Genomic DNA, 21014 nt, shown 5'->3' with positions numbered 1-21014 from the left:
TGTTTCATTCATTACGCTCAGGGTGTTTCACTCAGGGTGTTTCATTCATTACGCTCAAGGCGTTCGTGTTTCATTCATTACGCTCAGGGTGTTCGTGTTTCATTTATTGTGCTCAGGGCGTTCATGTTTCATTTATTGTGCTCAGGGCGTTCGTGTTTCATTCATTGTGCTCAGGGCGTTCATGTTTCATTCATTACGCTCAGGGTGTTCGTGTTTCCTTTGTTGTGCTCAGGGCATTCGTGTTTCATTTATTGTGCTTCGGGTGTTCTTGTTTCATTCATTGTGCTCAGGGCGTTCGTGTTTCATTCATTACGCTCAGGGCGTTCGTGTTTTATTCATTGCTCTGAGGGTGTTCGTGTTTCATTAATTGTGCTCAGGGTGTTGGTGTTTCATTCATTCCACTCAGGGCGTTCGTGTTTCATTCATTACGCTCAGGGCGTTCGTGTTTCATTCATTATGCTCAGGGCGTTCGTGTTTCATTCATTGTGCTCAGGTCGTTCGTGTTTCATTCATTGTGCTCTCGGCGTTAGTGTTTCATTCATTATGCTCAGGGCATTCCCGTTTCATTCATTGCGCAAACGGCCTTTGTGTTTCATTGCCCCCAGGGCGTTCGTGGGTCATTGCGCTCGGGGCCTTCGAATTTAACAGCCATAACGAACCATGTTCGGTTCGTCATGTTTGCATCCACCAGTGCACATCCAGCTGTGATCCGAGCATGAAGATCCTGCAGATTTGCCACCTTGGTGTTGCAGACAAATCCTTGACAAACCCCACAAAACAAAATCAAGGGGGGTTATGTTTGGTGAAAGTGGGTCCAGGTCGTTCGTTGGTTCATCTCGGCCAATCCAGCGACCTGTAAATGTTTCCTTCAGGAAGGCTCGAACGACTAGGATTTATTTTCTCATTGGTCAAGGATCAATGAGGGGGAGTGCGGTCCTGTTGAAAAATGATATCGGGTTGCAGGTCTTCAATGTGTGGGAAGGCGAATCCATCCAACATGTTGATGGGAATTGTTGAGGTCACTGTTTCCTCCGCAATTATTTCGGCTCAATTTCATGATCCTTTATCCTTTGGGAACAGTCAAGATCGTCCGCTCCATTTCCCAAGACTAAGGTCTCAGCGTTGAGATTTCTGTGTTAACGGGCGATTCAGACATGAGCTATCATCCTTCTGAAATATGCAATTTGGTGTCTGTCTGACCGTGATACATTCACTCGCTACTTATTCAATCCCAACCAAACATGTCAGGGGACTAAAGGTCACACGATGGAGGGTGTAGCTATTTAACTTGCCCCCCTCTCCAAAGGGGATTTGCGTCTTGGACAAACTCAGTGCTGAGGTGTATAAATAGATTATAATGCCATTTCATGGTGAAATTATTACAACCACAACGATTGTCTATTCTGTCCAATGTAAATTACATTTTAAACAGTCACTGCTAAATTAGAAGTTTGGAGGAAACTCGACGTGCTTAACGTTTCGATGCATTCGTGTGTGGAGGTGCTCCATTAGGTCTGGTTTTATGTTGTGATAACTTTGTGATAAAAAAGTTTTTACCCATGCTCTTTCCTTTCCTTCAAATACAGACCAATGCATATACAGAAGAATGTGTGTATTGTTTTTTTGTTCAGGATGGGGGGGGGGGGGGGGGGGTATTTGTTTTTAAAATTCAACCCCTATAATGCAATCGTGGGTCTTTTATTGCCTCAAGGTATCTCTACCTTCATTATAAAAACGTTTTTACCTATGATTTTTTTTTTTTGTATACTGAATCGAGGCTCGTGAAAGAGCTAATGCCTAAGTCACACATAGGCAGATATTTTGGCGACTACTGGCGACTGCCAGCGATCAAGATTTTTCGGGGACTACTGGTGATTTCGGGCGGTCAAATATGGTCAGGCGGCAGTATGGCAACTGCAGGCGGCCACATTGCGACTGCATTGCGACGACGCCCCGAGTGGGATGGCGACTGTTGAAGATCGACGACGACTGCATTGCGGATGCACGGCGGCAGCGTGGCGACAGTCTGGCGGCTAGATTACGACCGATGGCGGATCGCAGTGACTGCATTGGGGCCGGATGGCAGTTTACTCCGACGTCCGCAAGACTGCAATAAGACGGCCGGCGATTGGAGACGATTCACACAACTTTTTAAATCTTTATTTCTCTATTTTACATTTCACTTTATTCATTTCAATGATGTATGACATGAAGCATAAAGATGTTTGATGGACAATAAGAAAGTTAATAAAGATGTATCATTGTAATGTAATAATCAAACTTTTCTGCAGGGAGAGAGAATGGAAATAAAGTCGAACAAATTATTTCCACTGGTCCCAAGTCCCATAAATAAAGTTTCCAAAGGACCAAAGTCCCAAAAATAAAGTTCCCAAAAGTCCCAAGTCCAAACAATAAAGTTTAAAGCCATATCCTTGTCGGCACCACAGGACCTCACTCCACGGAGACCCTCACACCATCCTGTCTTGCCATGGAATCGTGGTATGTCGTAATGCAGTCGCCAGGCAGTCGTATCTCTGTCGCCAATGGCCGTAACTCTGCCGCCACTAGTCCTACTGCTGTCGTCGTCAGTCTCCCATAGCCGCAGGGGAGACGTGGCAGTTCTTCTGTAGTCGATATGCAGCCGCAACAGTGTCGGCCCGTAGTCGGGAAGATGCTGCAGGAAGGCCGAATGGCATTCGCATCTCTGCCGTGCTAGCTGGTGGGGCGATTGCGGAAGACTATGAGCGACTGGGTTGCGGCCGCTTTACGCTCTTATTACGGATACCGACGACAGCATGGCGGTTCCATCACGACAGCATGGCGGATTTTTTTCGAGTGCGACTGAGCGCGCCGTTTTTAAACATTTAAAAAAATATTTGGCCCCTTTGCGGCTCTTGCCGACTGCAGCCGACCTGGGGAGGATTACCACGACTACAGGCGACCGTCCATTACGGTTTCATTACGATTGGCGGCGGGTGGTGGCGATTTTTCCAGTCGCCAGTAGTCGCCGACAAATCCGCCTATGTGTGACTTAGGCATAACATTTACTTCACAAACAAATCAACCAGACAAACAAAATATATAAAAAGAGGGAGCGGAAGACAAGATGGGGAGAGAAGGGGAAGCACACAAACACTTGAGAGCACACAACATTTGAGAGCAGGGAGATGTGTGGGAGGGAGAGGGCTTGGGGGGAGGAGGCGTGGGAAGGGGGGGTATGGGGGGGGGGGGTGGGAGAAGTATAAAACAAGGACACCAAGGACTTCCTGGATAGAAATAGGTATTTCAAAAAAGTGGAATTGGGGTGAAATTAGCAGGGGTAGAAAAGATCAAGGTTTTGGATGGGGGAAGATAAGAGATTGTGGTGAACAGCTGTTTTAAAGACCTGGAGGGTGGAGTGGGATTGAAGAGAGTGAGGGAGTTTGTTCCAGAGGTGGGAGAAAAGAGGAATGAAGGAGTGAAGGTGAGCAGAGAGTCTTGATTTTGGCAGTTTAACCATAAGAGGGTTGCAGGCAGAGCTTGTGCGACCTGTAGGAATATTTGCGGGACAGTGCCCAGAGAGAGCTGGGGGGGGGGGGGGCAGGGCCAGAGAGGAGTCGGTAGAAGACGGAAAGACCACCAACCTACCTGCGGTGAGTGAAGGAGAGGCCCTTGGAGTTAGCTTCATCGCGGGAGATTCCAATGATTCTGAATGCTTTGGTTTCAACAGCGTGAAGACGAGCTAGGTGTGAGGCAGGAGCACCAGCCCAAAGGGAAGAGCAGTATTCCATTGAGCTGTGGATGAAAGCCTTGTATGTGGTGAGGAGCTCAGGTGTGCCAAGGAAGGACTTCGCACGACGGAGGATGCCCAGTCGGCGACTGGTTTTGGAGGCCAGATTTGAAATGTGGTTTTCCCAGGAAAGATCATGGCAGATAGTGAGACCCAAAAGCTTGAGTGACAGAAATTCTTGGAGAGGATTATTCAGAAAGTGGATGGGAGGGTTGTCCAGTCGGTCTTTTCGGAGAGACATCGTAAGAGTGTGAGATTTGTCAGGATTGAAAGACATGCTCCACTTGTTTGCCCAGTCTGTGATTTTGTCCCGGTCTGCAGAGAGTGAGGAGGCTGCAGACTGCCGATCTGAGGGATGAAGAATGGAGCGACAGAGAGTAGAGTCATCAGCAAAGAGATAGAGAGGATTTTCAAGAGAGTCAGAGAGATCATTGATGAAGACCAGAAAAAGCACAGAGCCCAGAACACTGCCTTGGGGAACTCCAGCCTGAACAGGAAGAGGAGATGAGAGAAACCCATTCAGGGCCACACGTTGACTACGACTAGAGAGGAAGTCCGCCAGCCATGCGTGGAGATTTACATGGATACCAAAAGAGGAGAGTTTGGTGAGCAGAGTGGGGTGCCAGACTGTATCGAAGGCACGTGATATGTCAAGGGAGACAGCTCTTATTTCCTGTTTGGCATTGAGGACCTCCATCCATTGTTGAGAAAGCAGAAGCAGCATGTCCAGAGTAGAGTGACCATGTCTGAAACCAAATTGATGATCAGAGATCAAGCCATTGGAGAAGAGGGAAAGATTTCATATCTGAAGCAATGATAGATTCCATGACTTTGCTGATAATTGGGAGAAGGCCGATTGGTCTGTAGTTGCTGGGATCTGTTTTTGCACCTTTTTTTTGCAGAGCGGTGATGTTGGCAGATTTCCAAGCAGATGGCAGATGACCTTGAGTAAAAGAGAGGGTGAAGAGAACAGAGGGAGTGAAAGAGCGGAAGAACAGGATTTTAGGACCCGTGGGCTGATGCCGATCTTTGATCTTTGCTTTTCTTCAAAGACCAATGCATATACAGTATCTGTTTTTTTTGTTCAGGATGGGGGTGGGGGGGGGGGATTTGTTTTTAAAATTCAACCCCTATAATGCAATTGTGGGTCTTTTATGGCCACAGGATGTCTAACTTTGTTATAAAAACGTTTTTTCCCCTTATCTTTCATATATGCTTTGAGTACAGGGTAATACATGGTCCTGTGTGGATTAGTGTTTTTTATTAATATTGTTTTTTCAGGGGGAGGAATTTTTTTTTCTTTTTTTTTTAACCATCCCATTGCCTAGCATGATTGTTTCACTAACTTTGTTATGAAACAATTTTACACATCTTTCCTATATACTTTGATGAAGGGTAATACAAATTCCTGTATATGTGTTTTGGTTTTAAAAATAAATAAATAATTTTTCTTTCTGGATCGGGGAAATTTATTTTAAAAGTACCTTGTACCTTCCACACCCTTTGGACGACAAGGCTCAAACTTCGCATGAAGACCGTTTGCTCCACCAGAATAGCTTTGCACGATTACATGCACCCACTCATGAATGTGTGTGAGGGGAAGAGGGGGTGGGTTTATTTATGTTAATTTTTTTTTTTTAAACAACAAAAAAAACCACAACAGAGCCATTCACTTGTAAATTAGTGTATTACTTATTGGTAACCCCTGCAGAATAGATCCATTCACTTGTAAAAGCTAAATTAGAATGGGAAGATTGTGGGGAAAAAATAAAATAATAATAATTGAATTCAAGTGATCAGGACTAATTTTTCGAATTGCCATCGTTCAAGAACAGGACAACTTGACATCAAGCAAACAAATTGACCTATTGCCAGATTAGGCACCAAATGAGGAATATACATTATCTATCTATAATTCCAGTAATCTCTGTGTGTCTGTGTGTTTGTTTGTCTGTGACCGCTGTTTCTCGACAACCACGGGTCCGATATACTTGAAACTTGCCAGGTATATTGCTGTGGACCCGAGGATGTGCCTTTTCAAGGTTTCATATTAATCGGACAAGTAGTTACCGAGCTATGTCCAAAAAACGATTCAACCAATCAGAGAGCAGCGAGCTATCACGTGTGCCGAACGTGGCGAACAGACTCTGCCTCGGACGGCACATTTGAGAGCGTATTCATTTATTTCACGTTGGCAAACTATGTTGGCGTTAAACTATGTTTTAAAACTAATTAAAACTAATTTGCGATTCATCGTAACTGCGATATGCGACCTTCCGGACAGTCAAATGAGGACGTCACTTCCGGACTTACGGATAGTCATAGTGACGACGTGAACGTGGCGAGCAGACGCTGTAAGGTACGATCGATTGTAGTACACGTTTATAAAAACTCTGCCGATACAGGCCCGATTAACTGCAGCGCCATCCGAGCTGCGGCGTCGGGACGATACATTCATTGTACGGTCACATCACGCACTTACGGGCACGCCCATGGGCCCATGGGCACGCCCATGCATGCATGGGCGAAGACATTTTTTTTTTTTTTTTTGGCAAGGAACGGGCACCCACGTACGGGCACGTCCTAGTATATTAAATCCCCTCAACTCCAGGTTATGTTGAGATTATCAAATAATCCTCCAATTTATCATTGCACCGCATATACTTTTCTCGACAACCATTTTTATGGACATTACAGAAAGTCGTGAATTCATATTTTAGAAGCAAGTTCAAATTCTAGAATTTTAAAACCACAAGAGAAAGTCCACACCAAAAACTTTTATGTTGATTAAACACTCAAATGTACAAAAGTGCATGATCACAAGGCCATGGCAAAGCCCACCCGGTCTTGTCCACGGTCAAATTCAGTGTAATAATGACCAATGAACACATCACCCAAAATCCACAATGGGCCCATTGGTGGAGGAACATCAACAGCCATGAAGCCCAAAAGGCAGGTGGTTCCATAAAAGGTCACGTCCTGAAAGAAACAATTAGTCTCAAACTACAGGTAAAGACATGGCTAGTTTGGTCATGAAACCATAATTATATTTACCAGTATGCTTCAAGACGGCATTAGAAAAAAAACAAAAAAAAAAAGAACATTTTTTTTTTAAAATAAAAGTTTAAAAGGGTACTTATCTTCAATTCAGTGGAACAATTTCATCTTCAGCAATTTGTTTTTGAACCTTTCCAAAATAGTGGTTGTAAGCAGAGTGACCCATGTCTTACCTTTGTGACATATTGCTCTCCTGTCAAGGTGTAGCCCTTTCCACCAAACAGGAATGTGACAACTGGGAGCGATGTGACAGCATTGCAGTCAATGTAAAACTGCCAAAAAAAAAGAAAAAAAAAAAGAAAAGAAAAGCAGTTACCTTATAAATCTTTGCCAAAGGTGCAAAACTCCAACAATCAAATCCAAGAACAGGTGCACCAAGGGAAGGATGACCTATTGTTTATTCCAAAACCTACTGTTACATACCAGCTGTGCCAATCAATGACTGATCAAATACACTAAACCAGCAAGCTTCATGGAATCACCAAATGCCAAAATCTGTAGGTTAAAGAATCACACCAACCTGACAATGTGGTGAAGCAACTGCCCCAAGCGCAATTTGCAGCATTGCAATGTCCTTTGATGGGCCAGTGATCAGACGTACCAGTATCTACAATAGCTTCACAGCCACTGCGGCACAGCATCACTGGGCCCACTGTGAGGCTGCGCAAACAAAGTCCATGAGCACATTGGACAAGGTAGCACACACAGCACCACAATACACAACATACAAATAAAATCTCACCCTTCCATATGGATTTACCAATAGCCCTTTTTGTGAGCTTCACGTAGTGAAAGTTTCCTTTGTAATGCTTGGAATCTGACCCACCAAACATCAGTTCACCTCCTGGCAGCATGTTCGGGTCTCTGCAGAGCGGAAAACCAAAAGTGCAAGTAGAAACCTTTAGTTTGATCACATTCAAGTAGTTTCAGCCAAAATTACAAACCGCTGAAGATTTTATCACATCAGGCATTTGTGTATTGGTTGCCAAGGAAGTATTCTGGGATATGACAAGTGTTAAAATCTCTGGAGTATAAATACCAGCTCTCCATTGAAATACATCAACTGCTGATGTCAAAATTAAGTGCACTTTGATTGGCCTATGCTAGCCATTTTTATTTTTTTGAAACTTCCCTGCAGATTAGAAGTTGGTATTGCAAGAAAGTACATTAGGTCAAAGACGATACATCAGATAACTTGGGAGATTATCCACATTAAAAATGGACACAAAGATGTTATGCATTTCACCTTCGGACCCATCACCAGCATGTGGTTTATCGTTGCGAAAGCAGGAAGTCAAAATGGCCGAATCACAGCAAGATACTGGCTGTAGAGGGGAATGCTACGCCATTTATGGCATTGTAGAAATGGGAACCAGATTGGATTAGCAAGGAAATGAATGCATACTACATGGTTGGGCTGAGAATAAAATTTCACACATTTTTCAAACCACCGACTGACAATGTTCGGTACCTTCTGGATGTTGTGGAAGGCTGAAATTTGGCATGCCAACACAAAGCCGGTACACGGCATATATATATCATTTATTTAATTTAAAAAAAAATCTGTCAAATCTAAATGAAAATTTATGTAAAACCATAAACATGCCCATAAAATAAATCTAAGTTGATATCAAGCAGCAGGTTAGTGATGCTCGCCTGCAAGGTGATGCTCGCCTATAATCGTACAGCTTCCATTTACTACATAGTCATAGCCAAAAATATTGGCACTCCTCCACTTTTTTCAAATAAGTAAATTTTCTCGAAAAAGTTGAAATACACAAGCATTTAGTCTCTACAATTCCTTATTTCACTGTTATTACACAACGTTTGTTTTTGATTTGGAACTCGATATATCCTTTTAATTCAGAAAATAAAAATAAATGGCATTGACAAAATTATTGACACCCGAGACTTAATATTTGGTAGCACGACCTTTGGACAAAATAACTGCAGTCAAGCACTTCCTATAGCCATGAATGAGCTTTCTAAACCTCCCTACTGGCAGTTTGGCCCAATATTCTTGTGCAAACTGCTCCAGTCCTCCCAGATTTGAAGGGTTCCTTCTCCCAGCTGCTGTTTTCAGATCTCCCCACAGGTGTTCAATGGGATTTAGATCAGGACTCATTGCTGGCCACGCCAGACCAGTCCAGCGTTTTTGGGGTCATTGTCCTGCTGCAAGACCCATGAACATGAGACCCAGCTTTGACACTGGGTTGAACATTGCGCTCCAAAATGTCTACGTAATCTCCTGATGCCATGCACACATTCAAGGCACCCAGTGCCAGAGGGAGCACAGCAACCCCAAAACATCACTGAACCACCTCCATGTTTGACTATCTGTAAGGAAAGGTGTTCTTTTCTTTGAAGGCTTCATTTTGTTGTTTTCCATAAACTGAAATGTGTTTTACCAAAAAGCGCTAATTTGGTCTCATCTGTCCACAGTACATTCGCCCAGAAGGATTGTGGCTTGTTCAGATGTGTTTTGGCAAACTCCAGTCGGGTTTGCTTATGTCTTTCAGCAGTGGGATCCTTCCATGGAACCCCCTTTCATCGAGTTGGCGACAGATGGTGCGAGTTGAAACTGTCGTACCTTGTGTCTGAAGGTCAGCTTGAATCTGTTTGGCAGTTGATCGAGGTGCTTTCTCCACCATTCAAACAATCCTTCGCTGCAATCTTCGATCAGGTTTTCTCTTGCGGCCACGTCCAGGGAGGTTGGCTACAGTGCCATAGGCCTTAAACTTCCTGATATTGTGTATGGTGGCGCAGGAACATCAGTCTCTGGCGATGGACTTTTAGCCTTCATTGTCTATGCTTGGCTACAATCTTGTGTCCTCCTCAGACAATTGTTTTTTTTTTGTTGTTTTTTCCTCCATGCTCATTGTGATAGTGACAAAACAGCAGAAAAACGTATTTTCTCCATTCAAACTGGAGATTTTTGAGATGAGATAAATGAGATAAAAGTGATTTTTATATTGCAGGCACCTGCAACTCGCCACGGGTGGGTTAGATTCCAAAAGGAGCATCTCCTGCTTGAAATCTAATTATTTCTAACAATTTCTAAAACATGCCAATAATATTGTCCAAGCCATTTTAGTATTTGTGTGGAAAAAGGTAAGATTTTGTAAACAAAAAAAGATTTTTTTTGTTTTGTTCCACTGCAAACCAAATAAATACATATGGACATGTACCCAAATATTTTTTTCCATTTCAAAATTTTCTGGAAGAAATGGTGCATTTGAAAAAGTGCAAGGGCGCCAATATTTTTGGCCATGACTACCTACGGACAAAGCATGGTTTGTTATTGCTTACACAATGTGAAAGCACACCCAACTGGAAATAAATAAACCTGAAAATATTTGAAGATGATTATGCTTCTAAAGTAATGGTCACCAGTTAATTAAGCTGCACTAGCAAGGCACTGAATGTATTTGCTTTTATTGATCCAAATAGGCCACAAGCCAATGTAATTGGTCAGTATCAATCAATGGGGGCAAGACCAATTGTGATTTTTAGCAAGGTTTGCGCCACGAGAGATGGAATGTGATAATGTGTACCTCGTTGCCTTTTGTATAATCACCCATCTACAACGCGAGTCCTAAGGTCACCAATTGCCAGAAATCCACCCCCCACCCCCACCACTCAAATGTATAGGGTTGTATAAAGTCAGTTTATGGTATATAAAGAACGTATGCAAGAATTTAAGCATCTTGAACTCCTCATATCTTGGTCACAATGAGCTTTCAAATGTGAGAAATAAGTGCCCAAAGCCATTCAAAATACAACATGTGCACCTTCATTAAACAGCATTTTTGACATTGATACAAGAGTCCAAACTACATTGCCAACAGAATCAGAAACATGTGCAATGCCTGCCTGCATTTCACACCTGTTCAGGTAGAAGGAGAATACAGGACGTGGAAGCAAACCCTGCGCCATCATGTTGTCAAAAAGTGGTGTAGCACCTGCCACAGCGAGAGAGGGGAAGGCAAGGCCTGCAATCCCATCAAAATAAGCCAGCAGGAAGGTTATGCCAGGTTGCTGTACAGGTTCACCAAACCTCTGTCCAACCACACTAAGATTCCCAATCTGCAGCGAGAAATCAGGAACCATCAAGTTCTCCCTGAAAAGTCTTCGAATCAATATCCTTTTGACATGGTGCAAAGTCGCATAAAGAACGAGGCATCAAGGTAGATTCCTGGCCATGCCACAAACAGATTGGAGATTCAAGTTTTAACATAACGAGCCCAACCCCAACCACGATCCACATACCGTAACAACGTCCTTGCTCATAAAGCCCTCAAGACTTCCAGTGCCATAATGTATCTCAAAGGGTCTGCCATCCTGAGTGTAAGTGCGAGACTTTGCAGAGTCATACCTCTTGTGTTTTGCTGAAAGAAAAAGAATATTCCATCAAAAAACCTTCAATCAGCCCAAGTAACATTTGTTAGCCATGTTATTGTTCGTAACACTTGCTACATCATGCACTGTCCAATGCAGTTGCTACCTCAGCATTGATTTTGCTGCCCTCGAGAGGGTATTGCATTTTGGTGTCTAGAACGAGTTGGACCCCATATACCCTTAATGACATCCTTTCGACCTACTTTTCATCGAGTATATTCTTCAATTTGTTAAATTATGAAAATAAATTCTTCATATTTACATCTAAATCCTTTCAATTTTGCATGGTTGAGGCTCAAGGAGAGGAACAAAAAAGTTACCATAACAGTTTTGCGCAGTGGTTAGGAAAGGCTCGTTTCACCTCAAAGGAGGCTTCAAATTTCCAATTCAGTTTGAAAGATGAATCAGATGTCAATCATTTAATATTTGTGGACAAAATTTACAATTAATTTTGGGAAAAAATAAATAAATTAGTTCTTCGAAATTGAGGTACCATCAAGATTGTGATATATTAACTCATTTTAACGCATGTGCTGATGGTCGCAATCACCGCAAGAGGGCAGCATCTGCATTCAGAAGGATGCAAAGTGTGAACAAGAATCATCCATATATTATGTTCAGGTAAGGCAAATTTTAGTAAGAAAAATAAAGTTAACGGGTAAAATGCAGATATTACTCAAGACCCCTGCCTTGGTACTGTTGCAATTAAAGCAGCGGGGTCTTTCACTCAGGAAATGCATCGAATAACCTCCCTGAAACAGTAGAAAGGGCAAAACCACAAGTTATATTTTAGATTTAGGTATACAGGAGTGGGGGTTGTTTCGTATGCAGCCTGTGGATGCTGGTTGCATCATTTCTCTAGAAGCGTGTTTGTTCCGCTGATGCAGTGCCCCAATTACCACTGAGCTAGTACTCAATTTGCCTCAATTTGCTAGTACCCCCTGGCGTTAACTCAACAATAAATCGGGATTCAAACTCAGGATCCTAGAATCCCAAAGCACATTTGGGAGACAAGCTATTGGCTGGAGGACACTCAAGGGTCAAATTCCATGTTAACATCAACACCAAATGGAGCAACAATGGATTCACCCATTAATCACCAAGACCAGAGCAAATTACTTTCCAAATAAATCAAAGGACAAAATTAGTGAGGGCATGTCCAGTAGTGAAGGTTTATAGCCTATATCCAGAGGCGGCGTTGGGGGTCATGGATCCCATGGGGTTTTCAGAGAAGGCCACCTTCCCCCCATGCAGGAGACCAACTGTTAGATGGGTGCTGGTCTGAATGGATAAACAGGCTTTCACGGAGGATACCTATTTGTTTGCGTATGGATTGGCATAACCCTTGGCATTCATCTCCAATAAAAACTACTAAAATTTTTAACTGAAAATTCCACTGTAGGCCAGCAAGAGGCTCCTTTGGTAGAACATTTTACGCAACACCATTACACAGCACTGCAGGGGGAATGTCTACCTGTATCACGCTTTCGCAAATCATGTGATGCATTTTCAGCGCATGGACACTGCAGTCCGATCTTACTCCAACCAATGAAATCCAGCATGACATGCATTCGTCGATATGGTCTCTTCGTAAATAATGCCCACAACCTCAGTAATTATTCAAGAGAAACTTATTTTATTTTTTTACTTACTTATTTTATTTACTTATTTACTTTTATTTTTATTTTGTTACGTGCTCCTCCCCAAACCCCGGTCATGGTGTACCTCCGAGCCCCGAGAGGAGTCACGGCAGAAAGATGTGTTATTCTGTATGTCAAAGATCAATGGTGAAACCACACCAATTGTTACCAACAAACAAGTATTGTATTAAGGTCACACAAGAATAACAGTACAATAACAATATTAATCAATTGTACAACCAATATATCATTCCTATGATGGTACCATCAGAAGATAAGTATGTCTTGGAACTGCAGTCTTCTGATCCCTAAATATCGCGGAATCAGATTTGTCCTCATAGTCATCTCCAGGGCGCCCCTATGAATATTCGTTCTCCGAACCTGATTTACCATGACTCCCCTGACTACCTCTCGGCGGGAAGTTAGGTTTGTGGAACCCCATCCTGTGTGTCAAAGCATAGTCATCTGCCACGGTTGCTGCCTCATACAACTCTGGTACTTTCCTTTCATCCAGATGTACTATAATGTCCACATGGACACACTGTTTGAATTCCTCCACCAAGATCAATTGTCGCAACAGGTTGAAGTCTTTCTCAATCTCCTTCGAGTCACACCACCTATCAAACATGGTTTCCTTTATTCTGGCAAACTCCACATGGGTCTCACTCTCCCTCTTCCTGGTTATTCCTGAATTTTTGTCGGTAACCTTCAGGGACCAATTCATAGGCTTTGAGAATGGCTTTCTTCACTTTCTCAAAACCTGCACATTGGTCAATCGGTAAAGCCGAATAGATATCTTGAGCTTTACCCCCCAAAACTATTTGCACTAACATAGTCCAGGACCCCACAGGCCATTTTAGCATTTGAGCCACCTTCTTAAAATGTAAAAAAAAAAAAAACTTGGCCACCTCCTTTTCATTGAAGGGTGGAACCAGCCTCACATGCCTACCAACATCCCAAGAGTTCTGACTAGTTGTCGAACTAGCCAGCATGGATACTACTTCTCACCGTTCCCCCAGTAATTCCAGCTCCTTGAGCTTAAGTTCCTTCTGATACTCCATGTCCCGTTCCTTTAACTCCCTTTCTCCTCTTTTCCTCTGCTCTTTCCTCTGCTCTTCTTCAGCTCTCCTTTCCTCTGCTCTTCTTTCTTATTCAGCTCTCCTTTCCTCTGCTCTTCTCTCCTCGAGTTCTCGTTCCTGTTCTGTTCTTCCCTTTTCAGCTCTCCTTTCCTCTGCTCTTTCCTCGGCTCTTCTCTCCTCGAGTTCTCGTTCTCGTTCTCCTCTTTCCTTTTCCGCTTTCCATTCCAACTCTTTTAACCTTTCCTGGCTCTGCAGTTGCATCTCCATTTTCCAGAGCTCCACATTTCCTTTTTCCTCGGGTAACCAATCCAAGGCTACCTCTTTCCATGTTCCTTGTCCCACCAGAGGTTCTACCACCAATGTCTGCATCTCTGCTTTCTTCATATTAACTCGGACCTCCAAGTTAAAATATTTGGCCAATATCACAAGTTCCGGTCTTTTTAACGCTTGGAACTGTGCCTCATTAGGGGACGCCGCAAACTTTTCTGCGTCAAACACCATGGTGACTATCAGTTAACACCTGTTAACCTTACCACAAAAAATTTCAAATTTTTTAAATTCATTTTGGGAATGTTAGAAAAATTCCAAAATTTGGGAATGTTAGGGAATTTTATCCCAGACGAGGATGTTAGGGAATTCTATCCAAGACGAGGATGTTAGGGAATTCGATCCCGGACGAGGCCCCCAATTTCTGTTACGTGCTCCTCCCCAAACCCCGGTCACGGTGTACCTCTGAGCCCCGAGAGGAGTCACGGCAGAAAGATGTGTTATTCTGCATGTCAAAGATCAATGGTGAAACCACACCAATTGTTACCAACAAAGTATTGTATTAAGATCACACAAGAATAACAGTACAAAAAACAATAGTAATCAATATTGCACAACAAATATATCATTCCTATGATGGTACCATCAGTTTCGTACAATATAACTCGCTGTGCTCCAAGTGAGCGTAAAGAACATCCCCAATGTCTCTATCCCGGCTTCAAGCCAAAGTTGGTCCACGCAAAGTTGATCGTCAGAACGACGTCGAATCGAGACCAGAATCCCGTTCGGTTGACAGTGACAGTCACACTGCCAAAGATGCGTAAAGGTGCCCTCAAGGCGACTGGGAAATCACTCCTTTGGATATGGACGTTCAACGGCTCCCTTTATGGCGACCGCAAATTTCCACTCAAAATCCACTTTAAACACACACACCAGCTTAACTTCTGGATGTGGTGAAAATGGTTGAAACGAGGCAAAGAGCCCAGAGTGATGCGAAATCAGGCGCGAGACAAAAACGGCCAACAGGCCTCTTCGAGGCGCAACTGCCCTCAAACAACGATTCTCTTCGGAATCAACCGCAAAACCTGACACGCAGGTTGATCTGTCACAGCGATAACAACTCTGTCACAGGAATCCCTTTCCCGGGAAACCCGAAGTTCGTTCGCCAACATTTGCTCAAGACCTCGAAGCACCTCGGCTTCTTGTCCGACTCACTCGCTCCGCCTCTTCTTCCTCTTCCTCCGGTTCCGGTTTCTTTTAAAACATTAACTTTTTTTACCTTTTGAAAATAGTAATCTCTATTTCACTTATACAACAATAGTAGCACATGCAACCAAAAATGTTTGCAGTGGATGAGAACCACAACAACGGAAGTGACGAATCCGTAACACTTTGGTAGAACATTTTAAGCAACACCATTACACAGCACTGCAGGGGGAATGTCTTCCTGTATCACGTTTTCGCAAATCATGTGATGCATTTTCAGCACATGGACACTGCAGTCCGAACTTACTCCAACCAATGAAATCTAGCATGAAATGCATTTGTCGATATGGTCTCTTCGTAAATAATGCCCACAACCTCAGTAATTATTCAAAAGAAACTTATTTGGGGACGGTCAATATTGATTTATACATAATTATATGATGCATTTGCGGAACATCCCACACCTGGGCCTGTGAGGCTTGTACAAAGCAATGCATTCCACAACATTCGCGTGGAAAGTGGGGAGGGGGAGGGAAGGAATAAACCACCCTAGTCACAAAAGTGAGAGAGAGGAAGGGGTATATCTTCCTGCCAACCCCCACCTAGATGCCCATGGTGTGGTCCATTATTGAGCAGCAAGTAGAGCTCTCACCAAGCATCTGAAGCATGCAAGCAAGAACTGCAACACAGTTGAGAACAGCTGGCTTGGCAAGACCTAGTCAGCTACCTGTTTGGTAATGGGACAGACCCCTGGATCAACTTTTTGCAAGAGACCTCATGTTTGCGGCTGGTGGTGTTGGGTGAGATTAGGGGTTAACATAATTGGTTCACGAGTTATCAAGTGACCAAAATATACGTCGTGGGTGTGCGTCTGTCTGTCGGTCTGTCCGCAGCATAACTACCCGATGATATCTGGTCTTGATCTCACCCAAGTTAGGCCAATGGTTAGGCCAATGTCTAGCCCCACGGAGCTCGATTTTTCATTTTCGCCCCAAGGTCACGAAATTTAGAAAAGTCGATTTTTGATGGTTTTATTACATTGTTCGCTTCCTGATAGGGTGAAATGTCCTACATGATCTTATATTATCACATACATCATGAAATAGGTTTCCAAAAAATTTCAGAATCTTCGACATTTGACCTTTGAAGGTCACAAAGGTGAAATTTTCAAAGTTGTCAGAATCGAACCGAATTTTCGGTATTGTGTAGCTAACTAACCTCATAACATTGCTCATTGAGCATTGTCATTGAATACCACTCGCTCGTGAACCGTCGTCTCCTGACTTGTTCTAATCTCATACAACAATTTCAAACATAGTTATGGCAGCGGCCAGGTACATCACGTTTTTTAAATTAATAATAATTATTAATGTTAATATTTTGCAATACTGGATTATTACTGTCGCTGCACCTTAACTCTTGGTGAGGGAGAAATGCAATTGCTACAACCTCTGCCATATGACCAGTAGTCTGCTTGGCAACTTTAGTTGGTCGAGATTGCAAAATTAATGCCCGAGTAAATTGACGTCAGACTGTCGGACACCAGATTTCGTATTTTATTTCGATGGCAAATTGACAGGGACACACTGGGCATGTGTTTGGGCACTGGACAAACCCCAAGAGCCAAACTGGGCTATTCGAGTTTTGCATGGGGTCCACAAATGACTAACCACGCCTGCCTGCATAGTGCTAAAATTATATTGTAATGGCCCGTGGTTCACTACGAAGGGGTTAGCCTCCGTTCTCTCCCGAACTTACCAGACCTGAGGCTGTCGCACACAAACAACTTCGTACTTCGACAGGTTGCGAACCAGCAACTATGAACACCAATTGGACCATCGAATGATAGCAGGGTCCAATCGTCTAACTCCACTTACATGTACCACGTGACGGTTTCAATCGGGGAATGTACCGTACCCTCCGGTGGTGTACCACTTTTTGTTCCTTGATGGAAATGTAGACGGCCGAGCAACTGTTGGTACCCGCTGGGCTAATGCTAATTTTTGTTACGGCCGATCATTACTCTGGGTGCGAGCAAAGGCAGACCAATGAAAGCAAAGACATTCACGGACAGAGGGTAAGGAAACGTTTCACGATTTGATTTATTTAGAAACATTTACAGTGAAACTTATCAATAGAAAAGAAAAAGGGAGAACAGGCAGAAACCCAGCTTGATCTACACATTATGACGATTACAACAAATAAACACAACAAGGGCACCCATCACACATTCACAGGGTAGGGGAGGGGAGGGGAGGAGAACGAACGTTGGGATCCTGTTAGCAAAGCAGTCATGATCAGACATGATGCTTTGCATCGCGATGACTTTTGCCTCGACCCCACCAATGAACACCTGGCCAGCAAACGGCAGTTTGCAACACGAGTAGGTAAAGGCGATTCCCAGCACGAACACGGGCCGGTAAAGGCCATTTCCAGCATGAACATGAGCAGGCAAAAGCGATCTTCAGCACAAACACGAGCAGGCAAAGGTGATCCTCAGCACGAACACAAACAGGTATAGGCGATATTCAGTACGAACTTGGGCAGGTAAGCAGGCATGTGCAGAAATAGTCCAAGTCATGCACATGTGCATCAAGTGGGAGTCCGGCAGCCAACAGAGAACAGGAAGAGACCGGCCAAGAGTGAATCATGTGCAGAGGCCTGTGAAGGTCCAGTCAAGAGCGGATGCACACGTGTTGAGTGAAACCGGCGAAGAGGGAAAGCAATCAGGGTTGCAAACTAAAGATTTGCCAAGGTGCGGCAGAAAGCCACATCAAATGGACCAAAAGGCACCCAATGTCTAGTCGTTCAGAATCGCATGACAGCACTTTTCATGAAAAACAACCGCACAATTTTGGGGTTTTACAAAAACAGAACAAGGTACGCATACATCAAGTCGTTTAAGATATGCATATGCTCCAACTTTGATCGTTTGTTTCGCTCGTTCTTTCGCCACCCAAAGTGTTTCGCTCGTTCTCCTTCCTGAGCCGCGAAAAGCATTGATCATTTAGATAATTTCTCCGAGTTACCAACAATTGATAGTTTGTGCACATGCCCCTTCTTCCCCTCTATTTTTGGCTGTGTGTGTGTGACGTTTTTTGGTGGTTTAACTGGATCTCTGATGTGGAATTTGAGAATCCAAAATCATAGTCATGATCTGAGTTGATTGGGCTAATCAACTACAAATAATTCAGAAGAAATTCTGTTTTAAATGTGCATCATGTTGATGTGTAAATAGAGGTGGCATAGAGCAGACGAACAGATGAATGTGCTTCCACAACATTATTCCAATTACAAAACAACAAAAACTGACATTGTTCAAGCCTATATTAATTAATACTAACTAATTGACAACGATAATAGTTGCATAATTTGGTAACAATAATAACAAAGGAAATTTATATCCTCTTCCCTCTCCCCCAAGTCCCAAACCAGACTCATGAGTGGCCACGCCCTAACCGGGCCCAATCATCGTGACGTCATGCTCAGTGCGACTTCCAAAATATGCTCCGGTTGTTTTCAGAGTGACGAGTGTATGAGTGCACTGCAAAGCATCTTGAATTAGAAAAAGAGTTCCGCGCCTTGGAGACCAAAGTAGCCCAATTTTTGACGAAGCACGGCACTTTTTTCTGTGGCGCAGCAGAAATGTACAAAGGTGTGCAATTAGGTGGAGTGTTGGCAACCCTGAGATCAAGGCAATGCACAAGGCCTTCGTCCAACCCTCGCCTAGTGTGGGGGGTAGGGAGGAGGAGATGTTTTCCGGGCTCCCGATTGGTGGAGTTTGTCACTCCACCCCCAAAAGCTCCCCCGAAGTTTCTCAGGCAAAGATTGGTGGGATTGACAAGTTCCCTGGCCACCAAACCTTTTGAAGGGACTTTTATCTGGTGCATATTCCAATGGTCTTTGGTCTGTCTTCTGTCCTTCAGGACTTTTAATTAATAACTGTGGATGCAATCTTGGTGCATCGGCCTGGCTAATTACCCCTTATGAGTGAAGGACCTTTCTTTCCCTCCCAAAAACAGACATACTAACCCGAAATAAGGGGAAGGGGCCAAGATAATGTTCAGCTATGAAATAACTATTCTAAGGGACCTGTACGGTGGTTGCCATTACTTCTCAGCAGTTTCCAGAAACCGCAATATTAACGAATGAAAAGGTAATATTTGCGTTAAATTTTAAACACTCTACAAATACGAGTAAGGGTGAAATATTTAACATACTACAGAATTATCAAAATGGAAACTTCAGTTGTGATAGAGAATGGAAGTTTCAAACGTGCCAATAGACAACAGGCTTGCACCATTGAACTCACGAAAACCACCATGAACCCCCAAATAGAGGGTTCAACCCTCCAACAATCACTCACAGCATGCGCGGTTCTTTGGGGAGCAGCGCTTCGACGGAATCCAGAGATTGGCAGAACCAGTGTCAAAGACCACCTTGAAGGTCTGTGGAGGTGATCCGATGCCAATGAGACCAAAATACTGAACCTGCAAAACAAATTGTGGTTCAACAAGTCCTCGGATCTTCCATGGTAGCGATGTTTATTTGGGAGATTGGGGAATGAATGAATGTATGAAAGAATGTACATCCAGGTAATTCATCAATTCTTCCATGGTGGTTCCCCGAGCGCTACCCTTGAGACGTGCCAGCAAACCATCGAAAGGTAGATTTAGATCACCTGCCCGTCTCCGTGCCGTGCGACTCCTGATCAAAGGTATCCTGCAAAAAACAAAACTACAATTAGACATCAAACTAAACTATCCACAATACACTCGATAATCCAATATGAAACCAACTTATACACGAGCACACGTCATGGACACTCACCGTAGTAAACCCTCACCACACATAAATACTGCTACCACAAAAACAACAACCACATTGCACTTCATGATTCCCCTGAACAATTTCGAGCCCCAAAAATCCAACAAACAACTACAACCAAGGGGCGTGTCTCGACTTCATCATCGGTATGGTATTTATATGAGCCGTGACCCGAAATCATTAATTACACACGCACCTGATCATCGTCTCTGAAATAGCTTGTGTGGTTTTTCCTCAATCTAGCCATCACACCATGTGTGTTTATTGCCCTCAGGGCGTGGTTCATTTGCCCTCAGTGCGTTTCTGTCTCATTGTGCTCAAAGCGTGTGTCATTGCCCTCAGGGCGTATTTCATTGCCCCCAAGGCGTTCGTGTTTCATTCACTATGCTCAGGGTGCTCGTGTTTCATTTTGTCCAGGGCATTAGTGTTTCATTCATTATGGCCGTTCGTTCATGTTTCATTCATTCGTTCGTTTTTCGTTCATTCGTGTTTCATTCATAACGCTCAGGTCAGTCATCTGTCATTCATTGCGTTCAGGGTGTTCATGTTTCATTCATTACGCTCAAGGCTTTCTTGTTTCATTCATTGTGCTCAGGGCTTTAGTGTTTCATTCATTACACTCAGGGTGTTCGTGTTTCATTTATTGCGCTCACGGCGTTTGTGTTTCATGAATTGTGCTCAGGGCGTTCGTGTTTTATTCATTGCGTCCACGGCCTTTGTGTTTCATTGCCCCCAGGGCGTTCGTGGGTCATTGCGCTCGGGGCCTTCGTG

The 21014-nt window shown here is 43.6% G+C and overlaps 1 pseudogene across 1 annotated transcript; it reads right to left on the bottom strand.

The window, feature by feature from the left end:
- Nucleotides 1–6381: 6381 nt before the first annotated feature.
- LOC137424144 (cathepsin D-like) lies at nt 6382–20267 on the bottom strand (annotated as a pseudogene). Its single transcript, XR_013622884.1, has 9 exons — nt 20247–20267; nt 20006–20138; nt 19783–19906; nt 11096–11214; nt 10713–10912; nt 7569–7690; nt 7347–7486; nt 7000–7098; nt 6382–6748 (listed from the first exon to the last, which is right to left on the bottom strand). The product of XR_013622884.1 is annotated as a cathepsin D-like (transcript).
- Nucleotides 20268–21014: the final 747 nt, after the last annotated feature.

Source organism: Myxine glutinosa, chromosome 3, assembly GCF_964187855.1.
Source record: "Myxine glutinosa chromosome 3, kmMyxGlut1.1, whole genome shotgun sequence".
Classification (NCBI taxonomy): Eukaryota; Metazoa; Chordata; class Myxini; order Myxiniformes; family Myxinidae; genus Myxine; species Myxine glutinosa.
Note: the sequence above shows the minus strand (reverse complement) of the source record. Positions and strands in the feature narration are given on the sequence as shown.